An 18,265-nucleotide genomic window follows, 5' to 3' on the forward strand; every position below is an offset into this window, starting at 1 on the left:
TGCTGTTGAGGGGGCTTGTATTCCTCAGTAAAGAAAACATATTTAAAATGGTGCCCAAGAAAAAATATAATAAACTGGAGACTGCTATTCACAGGACATGTTGAGTTCAGCATAAAACCTGTACGTTGCCACTGCTAACTTGTGATGTGCTAAAACCTTTTGTTCATGTCATCCCGATCTCCAGATTTGCCAGTTTTTCTGGGTGGCTTTTCAGGAGGTTCATAGTTCAGACTTAATTGTCAGTAATGTTAAATCAGTCGAAACAGACTTCTGTTCACCATGTTCCAGGTGGAACTGTGACTGCTCTGGCTTGCTTGATCTAAGGGGGCAGATCAGGGAGGTTTCTTACCTTGTTAACAGCTGTTGGAATTGTATCGCACATTGCAAAGGAGGCAATCTTGTGTGTCTGCTGATGTTTTAAAAACTGAAAAGCCAGACAGGCAAGTTTTCTATGGGTTAATATTTAAGCTGTGGGTGTCTTCAGATTCAAAAGCTACCTTAAAGGTTAGCTGAAATCACTTTTCACAAAGGCACTGCCAAAATCATTACTTCTAAGCAAACTTCAAATACAATTCTGTTTGTTTGTTGTAAGAAGTAATTGTCGCTGTGCACATTTTGAAAATACTGCGCAAAATAGGTGCATGTTTCTTTTAAAAGAGCGTGTTACCTGAAAGGTTCTAATATTGCTGCTGTGTAACACACAGTTCACAATGGGAGATTCTGAAGCTGTATGTGTTGGTTCATATTAAAAGAAACAGATTTGTTCTCTGTGTTGCTTGGCATTTGGATATCAAGTGAGAAGTTTTGAATTTGCAAAGAGATGAAAATAAGTTTTCAAAAGAAATCTAACAATGAAAAGTTGTTGGTTTTTTTCTCATGTCTGTTGCTAAAACACAGTTCTCTCACCCTCACCTTTTGCATTGACAAATCTTAACTAAGGAGTTGATCACTTTTATATTTAAATTTGCCCAAATGTTACTATTGGCTGACATGTCAGTATGGATGTTTGTATTGTTTTTTAAGAAATGATCAGGTTCATCACCTTCAAGAAAATAGTCATAACTTAATTGGCATTGCATAGTACATCACAAACTGTTTTTCAGGGCATTGCAAGACATCGCTAAAACTGAGTGCTATGTTACAAAAATTTCAGGTCTTGTGTAACCATTACAACCTATATTGGAGTTCAGGTATCAGGTGGGCATCTGAAAATATCAAGTGTATCTGAAAATACTGGACTGCTGTTTGAGTGGATTATACTCTTCTATCCCTTTATCCTTTTTGATGAGAACAAAAACAGTGGGGTTATGAAATGTACAAGCTGTCTAAATACAATGCAGTCAAATAAATGGTTGTTTATCTATTTCCTTTTTAATGGGAATTTATAATGATTGTTTTACTTTGTCTACAAAATATGAATTCATGCTTATTTTTGAGAGAGAAATGGAGGAAAAAGAAATTGTAAGAGTTGTTTACTGCTACTTGATTTTCATTTCCAGTCCTGTGTTGGAAGCATCTTGAATAGCTTTTACGTGAATGTCAGTGTCATAGGCTAGTTTTTTTTTCCATGTCTATTAAGTTATGACTAATGCAGTCATTCTGGGCTTCCCTGGGAGATAAGGAGTGGGGTTTCTTTTATACTTAAGTTGTAATAAGCAGGAGTTCAGAATTGCTTTGCCTTCCTTGCAGATCTGACAACTGTATCTCTTAAAAGTCTATGGGGGAGTCTATGGATTTTTTTTTTTTTAAATCCTATGTGTTCTGTTCCCTCTACAGTTACATTTAGGTTCCTAAGATTTCCTGGGACTTTGCCAGCAAGCATTGTGCCTCTTTGGCTGTGGGTTTATAAGAGGCATGCAGATGACTGAGAGTTGTAACCAACTTCTGCTAAAAATTGCTGGTTGCCTGCCAGCAGCACCAAAGCCTTTGTTCTTCCAGCTTTTTTTCTGATTCCTTACAGCTAGGGTACCTAAATACTAGAGTTCATTACAAATTAAGGCTTCACAGATGTTTTACCACTTCTTACATTTCTTTCTATTTATCCCAGTGGCAGGAAGTGTACATAAATGGGAATTTATTTCCAGCTTCAGGAACTGAATGCTGAGTGTTGCATGTAACTTTTTACACAGTCATAAATAACCCTGATGCTTTTTTTTACTCCTCCAATTCCTCCAAGTAGTGAATTCCATGAAGATAAGGGTTAAATTATTTTTGTTGTCTTGCACTGCAGTGTACTTATAGCTCTAGTATATCTACTTAGTATACCAGGGCTGAAACAGATTTGAAGAAGCCTAACATTTCTTTTAATGTGAAATTATAAGAAGTATTTTTCTCACAGGGAGTCCAGACTATACAAGACTGGTTAGGTAACATTTTTAGAGATGAGTGTTTTATGTGTTGCCCACCAATGCACACTTTAAACGTTTGATTTCTTTAAATATGCAGTGCAGAGGGATCCTGAGCTATGACTTGTACAGGGAAAGAGGAATGTCAATTAAATTTGCAGACAGGTTTTTGGTAAAGAAGTGTTTTTTCTCCTTCTCTTGCTGTCCGACTCCCTGTGGGACATGGGACTGTGACTACGTTTTGCTCTTGATCATCACACTTCATTGTGAGGCTTAAGGGTAGGGTAAAGAAAAGTGACATTCAAAAGAGTTTAGAATAGATGAAGTATTGATCTTCTTAACTTGATGTCCTACACAGGAGGACAATCCCCCTGCAGTGAAGTCTGTGTGAGCCCTCTACAAAGGAATTTGTGGATGCTTGCTGTTCCTGTGAATTTGAGGATTGAGGGTCTTTTGAGAATGGCTAAGTATACAAACCATGTGAGGCTCAGGAAGCTTCAGGAGCTGAAAATCCTCAACAGCTGGGAGACCATCCTTACTTTTCCTACAGCATCTCCTTGTGGCAACTATTCCTGTATTCCCATAATATGGCCAATGCTTGAGATTGGAGACTGGACTGGATGGACTCTTGGTCTAAGCCAAGGTGCCAGTGTAGGACAGAGCAATACTAACCAAAGGCAGGGAGCTGGCCAGCTCACAGGAACTGCTTTCACTCTGCGGGCATTAGAGGCTGAAAAGGCTCTTGATTTGTAGACTTTGGATCTGGGGCTCTATAGGACAAGTAGTGCTTTTGTGCAGTATTCCTTTGCTCTAATACAGTGCCAGGAAAGTTGCCCTGGATATAAGTAGAATTTTCTATGTGTTTTCCTACCAGGCCAGGGTTCTTTCCTCCTACCAGCAGAGATGAATGCAACACCCTGTTACAGCTAAGAAGTGCTTTCTCACCTTGAATTTTTCTGAGGTGTGCCTTGCTAAAAGATAATCTTGCACCTTGCTGGGAACGCATTTGGTGCAGTCCACTGCTGAAATACAATTGTTTTCTAACTTCTTTCACTGAACATCTGTTATCATTTAGAAAACATTGCTAAATAAAAAAAAACATCCTTTCTGACTCACTGCCAGCAATCCCTATTGATCTTTCTTAGCTACCTAAGATAGGAAAAAGGTCAAATACAATGTGTGATTTATGGTCTGCACAGTCCTCTGGCAAAGCTTGAGGGCAGGTCACTGCATGCTTTTGTCATATATGTATTACTCATAGGCTTTAGGTTGATGATTTCTGGCTTTTAGGTGATTGTGTAGCAAATCAGAGGTTTTCTTGGGTTTAAAGACCTGAGTAGAAAAAGCTTACTGAAAAGTTTTAATAAGACTATTTTCAGAAATTTTCAGGTCTCTGTGAGGACACGTATTGCCCCTCCAATTCAGATTTTGTTAAATCTCAGTATTTTATTTTAAACAAGGATGGAGAAATTTTAAGCAAGGATGGAGAATGAACGATTCCCTGAATTTTTAGGTGTTCCTTGCAGGTGGCTGGAGCTTGTCATCTCGAGATGGGAGATACAGATTTAAATTACACCTCTGCGCTGACCAGAAGTTCCACCCTGGACCTAAGCAATTCTCCAACAATCAAAACTGAACCCAATAAGCAACAAAAAAAATGTCTAAAATGGTTTTTTTTTTAACTTTGCTGAGATGTTTTCCTGGTTTTAGGACCAGCTCATACATTGAGTTTTTGGGTTTTCCTTAAATAAAGGATGCAGAAAATCATTTCTGCTGAAGGGAATGCTTCTCTCCAGGTGCTGCAGGGATGGGAGAAGCTGATGAAGAGAAAGTAGTGGCTAAAGATATAAAATGGCAGCTTAATAGCAACTGGTTTCTGCTTTCTGTCTGTAATAAGATACCACCTGCTGCTTTCTTTTTTTGTTTGTAAAATACCAATGAAGGTGAAGATTGAAAAAGCAAGTGACAGAGCAGCTTTGCAAAGGTGGGAAAGCTTTATGCAAAGCTAAAGTTATTACTGATGCTATAAAGGAGGAGGCCAGAACTGTTGTCCATGCAACACCCTTCCACATAGAACTTTGAAAATACATGTTCTGTCCACGTGAATGCGCTCGTTTCCGTGAGTAATTTAGAGCAGACAACTAATTGAATACTCTTGTGTTGCCACGGCTCCTTCCTGAGGGGTAGCTGCACTGGAAAAGGCTCTTAGTCTAAAGCAAAATTAGTCTTTAATATTGGAAAGAACAAACAAATGAGCCCTCTGATGCAGTACATGTGGTTGATGTGTCACTTCTGAATTGCACTAAGTGTGCTTCAACCTCATTGACTCAAAGCATAAGGGCTTGATAGAGAAGCTAATTATATTAAGAAGAAAACCAGCTGCTCTTCAGCCAAATTAAGGATGTCCTTTCCATCTCCCTTCTCCATGCAATGACATGCTGATCTGAGCATCCTGCAGCTTTCCAGGGAATGAGTGGCAGTTTCATGTGTGCAAAGCTGCCTTTGCCCAGTAGAGACTTGTGCCATGTGTGGCTAATGCTGCTGTTCAGTGATACAATTTGCCAGAAAATGTGATTGCTTCCCCTCCAGTTTTTTGCACACGTGACTTGATCCAGAAGCCCTTCAGTTGCCTTAGGTCCAAAGTCTCGTGGCTGGCACAGAGTGTGTTTTTGCAGTTCTAAACTGAGTTTGTTGAAGATGAGTGAGCTGGGCCATCTAAAAATGTAAACAGCCTCAAAAAAGTAAATAAATTGGGAAGTGGTTCAGGCTGTGAAAGGTGGTTGGAATCCTTTTCTGCAAATAGCAGAGATTTTTATCTTGCTGCCTGAAAGTGACACTCAAAAACATTGCTCCCTTGGGGCTGGAAAAGAAGTTCTTCATTACAGAAAACAGGGCTGGATATGATTAAAAAGAGAAACTGTTCTCCTTGGGGTTTTTTGTTTTATTGAAGTGAAAATTGAAAAGATGCAATCCCTGAGCAGTCAATGAACCAACGATCACAACAGTTTCATTTATAAGCTGACAAATGGAATATGCAGAAGGCATCTGCATAGGTGCTACCTTGCACTGAGCAAAGCTGAGACCGCTATATGATCTCAGGATACTCAATCCTTGCTACCTTGTCGAAATATACCAAAAATACATTTATTGAAATGTAAAACTTCAATGTTTTGGTTCTGGCCATGTAGAAATAGCTTTTCTGTCCCTTAGCAGGAATTCTGTAGTTCTCTGTGAGAGTGTTTTGCAGTAAACTATGCATTCTTGGAAAGTCCTTTTGGAAGAAGTACACTCTGAGAACTTTTCCAACGTCAAAATCCCAGGAACACCTTGAAACCTACAGAAAGAACCCTTTTTTCTTTCACAGTTCCTGGAAGTGACTTCTGTTTTTTGGTCACCAGCTAAAGCGCTTAGTAAATACTTCCAAGCATGGAAATAAAAATCAAAGATTTGGAAAAACATCTTTAAAATATCTTTGTAGAGATCTTTTACCAGCTTCAGCCCTCTTCAACCCCTGTTTGAGCTTGGCAGACTTTTAGTTTTCAACCTATTCTAACACTGAAAGAACATATTACTATGAGTAAGTTTTTTCTGGTAAATAGTTTTCAGGGATCTCTGAATTTCTTTAAGCAGCAAATTGCTGATCCTTGAAATTTAATTTTCTGATGTTTCTTTCAATTGCATCCAGCGCCTAAACTGTCTTCTGTTAATGTGCATCAGAAACCTAGCAGAATTGCTGGGGCTCTTTTACACTGAGTTGCTTCTAAAGCATTCCCTGTTGTCTTACGGTTCTTTTGGAAGCTAGCCCTGATGCTGTGCAGCGATGGCATTCCTGCAAACAAATAGTGAGCATCCAACCTGCCTCATCTTCAAGCAGAGTGGGTGATGGTTGTACCTCCACCTGGATGCAGTCAGCATTAGGCAGCAGTTTTAAGGCAGCTTAGGAAAAGAGCTGCAGTCCCCAGACAGGGAGAAAAAGAGGAAAATGAGGCAGCAGAGACTGAGCGTGCTGGCATCTTTTGGATACACAAATTCCAGAAATCAGAACCACTGCTTCTTTGATGGCAAGTGCTGTCATCATTCCTTGGAATATGTGGATTGTCTGAGTCTTGTACAGATGGGAGGCTTGGGATACACCATGCGTGTGTGTCCTGAGAAAACCTGTCGTTTTCATCCTCCATGGTTTTTTTCTCCTTGTACAAGAAAGAATTACTCCAACTAGCATTAACCTGCTTAAAACACTGGATCATATGGTGGTGGGGAAATGCATGAAAAAACAGAAAGCAAGGATTTGCTAGGAGTTTGTTAAGGAGTTACCTTTTATCGGTATTTAGTTATTAATAGAAGCCTGATGTCAGGGGCTTGTGCCAAAGCAGTTTTTGTGGGGGATTTCATGCAGCCACAGGGATTAATTCATAAAGCTGATCCTGACACAGGATGGGACCCCTGAATCTTGTGTCTAAGGTAAGGTTCGAGGGTTAGAGCACCTTACTTCACCAAACAGAAACCAATTCTTCCTTTAAAATTAAGACTTCAGAGAAAACTAGTGAAGTGCAGCTAATGAAACAGTAATAAAGCAAACCATTCTTTAGTGCTCAACTGGAATAGAAGCTACATCAGAAAATATCTCATCCTGGGTAGATCTCTGAAACCTTCCTGGAACAGACAATAGCTTTAGTTTGCAATGCTAAAGCCCTGCTGCTTATCACAGCCATGCTGGCTGTACCCCTTGCCTTGTGACACTGCTCCCTCTTTCCCAGCACAGATAGCAGAAGGACCCCCTGGCCATGAAACTACAGCTACAGTTATACCTCTGGTTATTTTGGCTGTTTTCCCAGTTTCTTGCTATTGTCCAGCAAGAGATTTCACCAAGGTGCCTGCAGACATGGGCAGTGAAAGCATTGAAGCAAATATGGGGAATAGGGTTGGTTTCAAAGGCTACATGTGTGAAGGTAATAAATAGGAGAATAAAAAGGAGAGTTTGGTGAGTTATTTTCACCATATCAGGTGTAGATCCTCTTAATGTAAGTCAAATCTCCTTTAGAATTCTGCTAGGTTTCTGAATTTCATCCCCAAAGTTTGCATACCATGGTGCCAGCTTACACCTCACACACATGGATAAAAACTACACCTCAGGCTATGCATGATTTAAATGATGCTTACAGCCCACTTTTCCACAGACTGGCCCAACTTGCTTAGAAATGAATAGAAAATGACTATGTTCTAAATTTAGAGGCCAAAGGAAAGTTTCCGTTCTCAGATACGGTGCCGTGTGTTTGCCGGTGACTGACTACTTGGTTTACTGCAGACGTATGGGTGAATTTTCAAACTGTTCGTTATCATGGGCTTACATGTTTAAGTTGGATGAATTAGGCTTGTCTGACTCCCCCAATCACAAGCATGCCAGTATCAGTTTGGTCGTAAACATTTGGATACTGAGCTAGGGGGCTTCGGACTTCTCCATATCCTTGCTCTGAATTCATGGTGGTTATTTAAAATCTCAGGACCCCGTACAAAGGATTTGTCTAAGAGAAACTTTTCATTCAGAGTAGCCAGATTTTGTGCCATGTTAACACCTAGACACCTTTTCAAGACCAAATTTACCACAGTTCAAGATTTTTCCCCTTGTGAAAGGCTCTGAAAAGGTTCTAACTGCTTTACAGTCTGCTGGCTTCTACAGCTGTGCCCCACAATGCTCTTTATCTAGTTCAACAAGTATTACCAGGCTGCTTTCTGAAAATCTGGAGTTTATACAGTGAGTCTGGATTCTGCTGGGAGTCTGCTTTGCTGCTGGCTGCATGATCTAGCTCATATGTGTTAGGTTCAGCTAGTGGAGGGAAGGCTGGGAGCAAACGAAGGGAGAGGTGGACCTCCGCGTATCAGCTGTGATGAACCGAGAGAGCAGCTAATGAGTAATTCTCAGTAAAACCCTCAGAGACAGTTCAGCTCTGAGCTGAATGCTGGCAGCGCTTACTGCCCTCTCTGGGTGTATTCCCATTGAGTAGCTTCCAATTTGGTTACAGAATAACCCAGATTTTACACCCAGATTAAACCCTGCTCTTGTGTACGTCTCCCGTAGGAACAAAAATGCCTGCCCTTCAGCCTCTGGATTTCCAGCCCCCTCTGATTAACCTTTCTTTCCCGCCAGCATGATGCACCAGTGAGGACTCTCTGCAAAGAGCTGGAAGGCAGAGGCAACTTCTCAAGAAGTTGCCCCCCTGTTCTGTGTCCACCGCATCCCCTGCCCTGACATGCACATGGCCAAAGAAGTATCATGATCACATCCTTGTACAAGCATGCTCTGTGTGCTCTACCTGTCACAGAGAGCCGAGCCTCCTCTGGGATGGTTTAAGCAGCCAGATAAAGGTTTTCATGTTTAAGAGCAGGGAATTAATCACACTGCCAAATCCTTCTTGATAAATAAGATTAAGCTTTACCAAGGAAAGCTGAAATTATAAACCCTACTTTTCCATTTCAAAACTCCTCTGTTTCCTTTGAGTAAAGCTTTTTCTTTCTTAAGAACACTGGAAGTTACTGTCTGGTTCTGGGAGACGTATGGTCAGGGCTTCCTCCTCAGAGCCTTCAGAAAGGTGACAGCTTTGTTTCATCTGCTCAGTTCTGAAATACGATGGTGCTCAAGTCCCTCAAGAGGACCCTGAAGGAACTTGAGCTCAAGTCCATGTACTTCACCATGAGGAGAAATGTGTTGGCTTTAAATGACCAAGGACCTATGACTCTTAAACCCTTAGGAAATGTGTCATTGCAGCAGAAGGCATTGCAGGTTGGCAACCTGGGCAGAAGCTGAACAGCCTCAGATAACATCACCTCAGGGGATGGGGAAAAAGCCCATGTGGTTCTTTCAAACCAGGCTCTGCTCTCCTGATCTTCCACTACATTTAACCCAAGATATCTAACTGTAAGAAAAGGCTTGGTTTCATGTTAACAGGCTTTAATTGTGTGGGTAATGCGCTTGCTTCTCCAGGTAGTGGGTTACTGTCTTCTGAAAGCAAAGAAGATTCTCCTCAAGATTAGGAGCCTCATGGGCATTTATTTTTCTGGTCTCCAAAATAACACCTTTCTTCTCGTGGCAACAGGAAGGTGGTGGTCCTTTCTCTGCAGTGAAAAAAGCATGAGCAGAAAACCTGAGATGATCTTGTTCACATATTTGGCGGTGGGTGGTTGGTCTGTTTTTCTGTCTGGGATCTTTTTGTTTGTCTTTTTTAAAAAAGTCATCTTTCCTGGGCTTTTTGAAATGCACCATGGCGATGATGAAGTGCAGGAAACATCCAGTCTCTGGGCATGATTTGTATATTAATGAATGAATTCAGCACTGCTGAATTGTACTACACTTGGACATCAAAGCAGGCCATTAGGGAATGGCTAGAAGATGATAGCCATGGGCCCAGGGAGGTGGCAGGAGTTGCTGGTGGCATTCCCACAGGAGTGGAAGTCCTGGCGGTGAGCAGCGTAAGACTCAACTTTATTCTTGACTCACCGGTGTTGTCTAATAGGAGAATTGCATATGGTTGGCAAAATCTGCCACTGAAGGGAAGTAACTTCATTGGCCTAAAAGCATTACATTATTTTTCTGATGACAGCAGCTGTCTGATGAAGCACTGTGGTATGTTGAGCGAAATTTTACAATGTCCTCTTCCCTGATTTTGTGAAACCTCCTTTGCAAAAACCACCACTATTTCAAAACCACCAGTCCCATGAACCCCAAAGGCAAAGGACTTCATTCTATACAAACAAGCAAAACAAATAGGTAGGGTTGCTATAGGCAAGTGTTATTTTCTTGGTACAGGGCCTGAATCTGAACACATCTGTGTTAAGAGTAATGATTTTCTTTAGAAAAATTATTACTCTGGTTTGGAACTGATTCACCCCCTGCTCCAGGTCTTGGCACCCTTTCGAGTTCCTGATGTGAGCACAAAGGCAGGTCTTATTGTGCTCAACTATAACATCAGTTACAGAAACCAGGCACTTCAAAGGTGGGAAATGAAGAGGTAAGATCTCATTCATTTTAACCATTTCCACATCATAACCACTTACATGTGTTTTTTTTGATGATAAATAAAAGCCCTTTCCCTCTCTGCCACTACCCAATTCTAACTTGGACTGATACTTAGCAGTCTTCTCTGGGTTTGGTTGTTGGGGGGGGGGGGGGCGTTGATACATATAATAGATTTTTTTTACTGGTTTGTAGTATTTTCTGACACAGATGAAGACTGCGCTCCTATAATTTTGACATCTCAATCAGAAAACTCATCAGTGTGTTGCATCAGAAGAGCAAAAATGGTGGGTAACCTTGTATTATGAGTAGCTGAACATCTGTTTTCCCATGGTAAGTGAAGTTATATTGCACCAGCTATGACCCAGGCCCTTCAAGTCCCCCATCCCGATATGACATCTTACTTTGGAGGCCACAGTCCTACCGAGAGGAGACCAAACATCTGATCCTACAGCTGCAAAATTGTAGGCTCTTCCATATTACTTGAAGGGAAGTCCTCTACCACCTTCACAGACCAGCATACTCAGCAGGACCACCATCAACCCCTACAGGTTCTCCCATGAGGCCATAAAGCTTGTTCTTGCTCTCGCACATCATTAGTGCCCTCACATTGTGTTCGCTAGAACCTTTGCCATACCAAGCTCTTTAAGAGGGATGGAAATCCATAGAATCATAGAATACCAGGTTGGAAGGGACCTCAAGGATCATCTGGTCCAACTTTTCTTAAGTTGTGAGAAGGGAACTGATGAAACAGTATTTCAGTATCACCCTCTTGGAGTAAAACCGCAAATAGATTGAAGCTTTGCAGAGCTGCTCTCTTTTGCCTTTAGACTAATTATGGATTTGAACTCTTCGCTCTTTTCCTAGACATTAGCTGAGATGGGGTAAAACATTAATTTTGACATGCCAAAGACTGGGGGCTTTTGCCATGGCATGGTAGGAAGGAAGAGAGAGTCAGAAAAGGAGGAACCCCCCATCCTTAGAAACTGTACAAGGCTGGCTGCCTTCAAAGCAGTTTCCAAACATTAACTGAGCTGCACAAGATCCCTGCAGGTAGTTAATTAAGTATCATCTTCTTTTGAAAGATGGGAAGGAAGAGAAAAAAAATGAAAGTAAATGAGGGCAGAGTGGGTATCAAAACCCAGAGCAGCAATGGGCTCTTCCCAGCTCCTCATCCTCAGCTTCAAAAGGGGGCCAGGTGATTTGTTCTTAGTAGGTAATCCTTCATCCAAAAGGTGTAGGGTCTGTGGGAAGATTTTAATCTTTGTTGCTTTATGGCCACTTCCAAACTCTCTGCTTACAACTGCAAAGTGGGTCTTGAGAGCCTTGGGAATGAGAAAATGCAAAATAAAGGTTAAAAGCAGGGGTTACTGTAAAAACTGGGTTTAGGAATCAAAGAGACTTCTTGGGTTTTTTCCTTTTATTCGGCTCTAGCTTTAGTTTTAGCACAATACTTTCTGACACATTTTTATGACTATTTTTAGTAGCATTTAGCTGGATTGTTGTTACAAATTAGCTTTACAAAGATAGTGACAATAAATTGTTGTGGCTGGAAATTGGGATTTCAATAAATCAAAACCAGAGAAAAACTCCAAACCAAAACCCTGCTTTTAAGCTTATTTAGTTTTCTTGGGTTTTTTTGAGAGTGGCCAACTTTTAGGGAAGAGTGCAACTTTTAAAATGTATTTTGCAAAGACCCACGAACACATTTTGAACAAAAATACTTTTGCTCAGAACAATGTCTACTTTAAATATCAAGTTTGGAAAAACATCCAGAACGATGTCAGCACTGTATGCTAATTCTCCATCTGACCTTAAAAAAACAAGCCTTAATTTTATCAGTCCTCATTACATTGAAGCAGAAATGGGCTCACGGTCCCCATATAGTGCAACATAGTGAAATGAAGCTTCAGTAGCTTTTTTTCAAGTCAGAGAAGCGCTAAAAGAAAAAGCAGCTCCAGCAAGTCTCTGAAGGGGGGCTTTGTGTAGCAAAAAGCTGTATTTTTATGCCAGCTTAGCTAAACTAAAAGAGGTGATTTGTGTGTTAAATATATGGATCACCTGGCTTTTGATCTCAGCTCTTTTTTCATGGTGCAGACAGAAGTCATGAGCTGTGCTGTTTGCTTTTGTGTGGTGTTTGCAACTGGGAACTAGTGGCTAACAACAAGAGACAAGCACTTGGTCCTCAGTGTTCAATGAAAGGTGTGCTTCTGCAAGGGATGACTGGAAAACCGGCACTTCTTGCTCCTCTCTTCTTCCAGAACGGTTGCTATCTAGCATTTTAATTGACTACCAAGCTAATCGAGTCATTTTGGATGTTAAATCATGTGCTGCATAAAACCTGGTTTGATTAAACGGGTCATTTGCAGTCTGCTGGACCACCAGCTGATGCAGCATGAGTTTCTGGTGTGTCTCAAGGTGACTTAGAAGGAACTGGGAAAGTCAAGGCTGGATCAGCAACGCAGCAGTTTTGCTCTACCTCATCATTGAGGGTATGTGTTAGCAAAGCATGCTGCTGATAGGAGTGAAGGAGAAGGAAAGCTGTGTGGATGAAAATGGGAGAAGCTTGAGCAGATGAAGGATTCCTCAGATTTGAGGCTTCTCAGGACCAGCACAGGTATCTCAACACTGAGGACACTTTGTAAAGGCTCGTATTTCTGTAAGAGCCATTGGGAGGCCAAGGGAGAGCATGATTGTTAAGGACTGAGGTGAGCCAGCTCAGCTGAGCTTCACTGCAACTCTGTGTGGGGATGAGAGCGCATCAAAACTGCTGCTGGAGAGATGAGACCTCATTCAACATCTCTGGCAGGAGACACAAACAGGTGCACTTGGCTCTCTCATGGAGGCTGAAGTCCACTCTGAGGAATGAGTTAGCACTATTAGCTTTGTGCATTGCTTAAGCCATCAAAACAGGATTTAAGTGAAGCTTAAGCAATGAGCAGGGTCCTGCAGAGACCTTTTGTCCTCTGATCAGAAACCCTCAGCAGAGCTAAGGAAGAAGGAAGGTCCCTTGGAAAGTCCCATGGGAAAGTGTGAAAGCCAGGCAGAGACTTTAGAGGGAGTTGACAGGGAAAAAAATAAGTAAACTGGGGAAAGATAGAAGGGGAAGAAATCAAGGCTTTGTTTTGCAAGTGAGATGCATGATTTTTCCCATGTTCCTGCTGTCTGGAATGATGAAATGAAGTGCTCAAGGGATGGTGCAAGGAGGGAGTTACAGCAAGGAACAGCCGATCAAATATGTGTTGCTCTCCTGTCAGTGTGCCAAGTTCTGTATTTACTCTCAAGTTCACTTTTGCAGCCTACTCAGCCATTGCTGGATGCACTATCAGTCAGAGCCGGTGCACAATTAAGCTTTTGTGCAGGAATTCACAGGATGAGCCATTCCCACAACATGTCAGTAGGTGGCAAAAAGCTACAACCCTTGTACCAAACAAGAAATAACTATTTTTCCTACTCCTGCAAGAGGAGGAGGTATGTGTGGGCTGCTCTGTCCTGTCAGTGGAGATGGATTGTGTTTCCCTAGACAGAGATCCATGCATCAGCACTGCTGAGAGGGAGGGGGCATCCCAGAAAGTCCAACATCCCATATCAGGAGCAGGCAGAGGCTCAGAAGAGACACGGGAGCTGCCTCTCTCCTCTTAATTCATCAGAGGATCCTTGTGCAATCTCTTGACCTTGCTCAGGAATTATTTAAAGAAAGCTGGAAAACAGAAAGGGCTTAATCACTGTTTCCCGCCTTGGAAAACAACAGGTTTATGGCTGTGCTATCGCAGTGCAGTCTGAGGATACCTAGTTAAACAGATGAAAACATACCACGATTGATATTTTTGAAGCTGATGATAATACTTTAATCTTCATGTACAGCCTGAAATGGAGCTGCTCAAGTCGATGTTCTTAGGCACTTTTCTCTTGTGGCTTTGCGTAAGCAGATTGAAGCAATCCCAGTTGCCTGTCACACACCTTCCAGTGAGGCAGGGCAGATAAAGGATTTAATAAGGTTACTGGATACATCTCAGTGGCTTTGACAGTGAGGGGTTTTTTCTGATTTTGAATGGGGCTGGGGGGAATGGAGGATTTTATATGATGCTGGACACTTGCATTCCTGAGGAGGTCAAATGCTCTGAGCACCAGGTGGGATAGAGCCTAGGAAGGTTAGAAAATGACATTAATCCACACTACTCAATGAGATCCAGTTGCAGCATGGCTGTGTTCAACTTTATTTACCTAACACCTCTCTTAATTAAGTGTAAGTAAACAATTTTTCTGCTCAGGAACAATAACAGAGATATTACAGCAACCCTGGCTACTTTTTAAATACAGAGGTGAGGTTCATTGGCATTTCCTCTAATAGGTTTTACATTTAATTGGTGGTGATTTTCTCAGACATAAACCACTGGTGCTGACTTCCACCAGCTCACCACTCACTCTCTGGTTCGAGACCATCTTAAAAACCTAAACGTACACAAGTCCATGGGACCTGACGAAATCCATCCGTGGGTCCTGAAGGAGCTGGCGAATGAAGTTGCTAAGCCACTGGCCATTATATTTGAAAAATCATGGCAGTCAGGTGAAGTTCCCGATGACTGGAAAAAGGGAAATATAACCCCCATTTTCAAGAAGGGAAAATGTGCGCTCGCAGCCCAGAAAGCCAACCATATCCTGAGCTTCATCAAGAGGAGCATGACCAGCAGGTCGAAGGAGGTGATCCTGCCCCTCTACTCTGCTCTCGTGAGACCTCACTTGGAGTATTGTGTGCAGTTCTGGTGTCCTCAACATAAAAAGGACATGGAACTGTTGGAAGAAGTCCAGAGGAGGGCCACGAGGATGATCAGGGGACTGGAGCACCTCCCGTATGAAGATAGGCTGAGAAAGTTGGGGCTGTTCAGCCTGGAGAAGAGAAGGCTGCATGGAGACCTCATAGCAGCCTTCCAGTATCTGAAGGGGGCCTACAAGGATGCTGGGGATGGACTCTTCATTAGGGACTGTAGTGACAGGACAAAGTGTAACGGGTTCAAACTTAAACAGGGGAAGTTTAGATTGGATCTAAGGAAGAAATTCTTTACTGAGAGGGTGGTGAGGCACTGGCCAGGGAGGCTGTGAATGCTCCATCCGTGACGGTGTTCAAGGCCAGGTTGGATGAGGCCTTGGGTGGCATGGTTTAGTGTGGGGTCTCCCTGCCCATGGCAGGGGTTTGGAACTAGATGATCTTAAGGTCCTTTCCAACCCTAACTATTCTATGATTCTGTGATTCTATTTGTCTCCTTCAGGCTGGGCATTATCGTTTTGTTTTAACATTTTAGCAAAACCAGTTCAGCTGATCCTGAGCTGGAGAAACCTGGTTGGCTCTGGCCACATTTATACCACCACCAGAAACTTCCTATAACCATTTCACTGGGAAGACCAAATGTATTTGTGTTCTGTGCCTGGGATCTACCTGACCTAAACTCCTCTTTCTTCATGGCTGTGCCATTTACCGATACCCACAGTCACATCAACTGTATAAAATCTCCGTTCTTTGTCATTTTGGTGAAAACTGGTAATGTGAATTTTCTGAAGGTGCTGAATCATGGCTGAGCAGCTTCTGCCTCAGCACAGATCCTGAGTGGAAACATGTTTAACCTGCAGGATGGGTTCAGCCTTGCATCAAAGCTGGGTGGGTGGTGCAAAATGCCTTGTCAGCCAGCAGGTAACTCACCCCATCCCAGGATAGACAGGGGAAATATCACCCCCTGAGATACCCCTTACTCCTCCTCTCATGTTCTCAGCTATTAACAGAGTAGGTGGTTGGTTTATATCAGCTTCACAGACCTTAGATAACCTTAGATAGGTCAAATAGCACTCTACTTCCCTGCTGTGAATCCTTCCCTCTTGGCTCTTCCTCCTCTGACTACACAGTGCTCCACACCACCAAAATCAAACCCCATGCAGGTTTCCTTTAAAACTCATCTCACACCTGTGCCTGCCACCTGGGATGCAGCAGTGCTCCAGCCTCTCTTCCTCCCTGTGGAGGCACGCTGGGGTCAAGGTGAGGGGCTCTGCTAAAGCACAGGCACAGGTTTCTGTGATGGGTGACTTGGGTTGAAGCTCTGTGTGCTCAGTTATGTTGAGTGGCAAGTTTCATCCTCTCCATTACAGTTGACTGTAATGACTCAGCCTTCAAATGTTGAGCTAATATCAAGCATTTGGAACCAGGAGCTATTCAGAGAAAAACAGCTCTGTGAAGTCTTCCTTGCTGAGTTGCAGCACACATGTTGTGTGGTTTTCTTTCCATCTTCCATAATTTGTAGAAAAGTCTAAGTTTCACCTTCAGTAAGAAAAAAACATCTTCATTTCCAGCTTCTGGAAAGATGTTAGAAAACAAGAGAAGAGGATGTGTTGCCATTTGCCTCTCTATAGGCTGTAATGAATTAATACAATCTAGAGCAGCACAGTCAAACAATTTTGAGCACCAGATGCAGGAAGCAGGTTTGGTGATTTTATAACCTCTATAAGAGCAAATTTTGCACTGTAAATTGATAAATTAGTGCTCAGAGTCTCATCTCTGCACCATTTGTGATATGGATCAACTGGTCCACATACAGTTCTCCGTGGGCAGCACTTTTCTCCAAGACCGGCAATGTGATTATTGGAAAACTAATCAGCTCTATCTGAGATAAATTGCATTTCCACCAATTATAGCTTAATTGTTGACAGATGGGAATGCAGAAGGGAGATGTATCACATAATTAAGAGAACAGGTGTATAGACAAGTGCCAGATTAATTGTTCCAGCCAATTAAATCATTGACCTTTTCAGCATACCCTCAACATCGAATTCAAGGCTCTCACGGTATTTTCAGCTCACACACAATGATCGTATTTATCAGCAAAGTTCTCAGGAGCATTTTTAAAACATACAGATTCCAGACACAGACTCATTAGCTCTGAGCAGTTCTCTTTCTCTGTGTTTGGGTTTGTTTTCTTGGCTTTTCAGTGAAATCATATATGGTGATTTCTCCAAAGAGCAGTTTTCTCCATGAAGCATGTAGACATGCTGTAATGGGCTATGCATTTAAGGATTCAAAAACAGAGGTGAAATCAGGACAGAGAAGCTCAGTGCTGGGCAGCTCTGCTGGAGGCTCCAGCTTTGATCTGGGGCTTTGGCTGTTATTTCCAGCTCCTGCTCCACACAGGATTTTCAATAAAGCTTGAGCTAAATACTGTTGAAACTGAGTCAGCCATGGGTGTCCAATTCTCCTAAATATGTGTAAAAATGCATCTCCTGCTTTTTTGCTGGCTGTGTAATCCAGGCAGTTGAGGATGCAGCATAGACATATCCAAAACAGCTTTGTGGGAGGTAGTGCAGGTTTGAGACAGTGATGCAGGACATGCTTCATCTGTCCAGAGCTACCTAAGCCCTGAGCTGTCCTGAGTAATTGAGACCTGACTCCAAATGTAGTTATTCTGAATGTCTTAACTTGTAAACTAAGAGGACAAGATTTTCAGCTGAAGGAAATGGAAGTCGCTGTGATGATAATCATGTCTGTTGCTCCTGGAGTCCCTGCCTTCAGGCAATGAGCTGATCTGAAGTGTTTTAGAAAGACCAAGTGGAAAGCAACTTAAGGAGACAAGCAGGAGGTACGAGGAAGAGTCAACTCTGCAACTTCGAGCAGAAGCAAAATTGATGCCGGGTATCAGGCAGGTCTTTTTCCCAGGACCAGGGCTGGTGGTGGATTCTCTCCCTCTCTTGTATAGCACCAGTCCCCTACATATCTGGTTTGCCACATTAAATTGTGTTATGTGTAACTGAAATCTCTTTTTATATATGTACTTGAATAACTTAGTGCGTTCCACAAACCTGATGCATCTGTCCTGCAGTGGCATTTATGGACCTACAAAGACAACCAGATAGGAGACAGGAGAACCGGGTTTTC

The sequence above is a fragment of the Psittacula echo genome, assembly GCF_963264785.1.
Source record: "Psittacula echo genome assembly, chromosome: 5".
Classification (NCBI taxonomy): Eukaryota; Metazoa; Chordata; class Aves; order Psittaciformes; family Psittacidae; genus Psittacula; species Psittacula echo.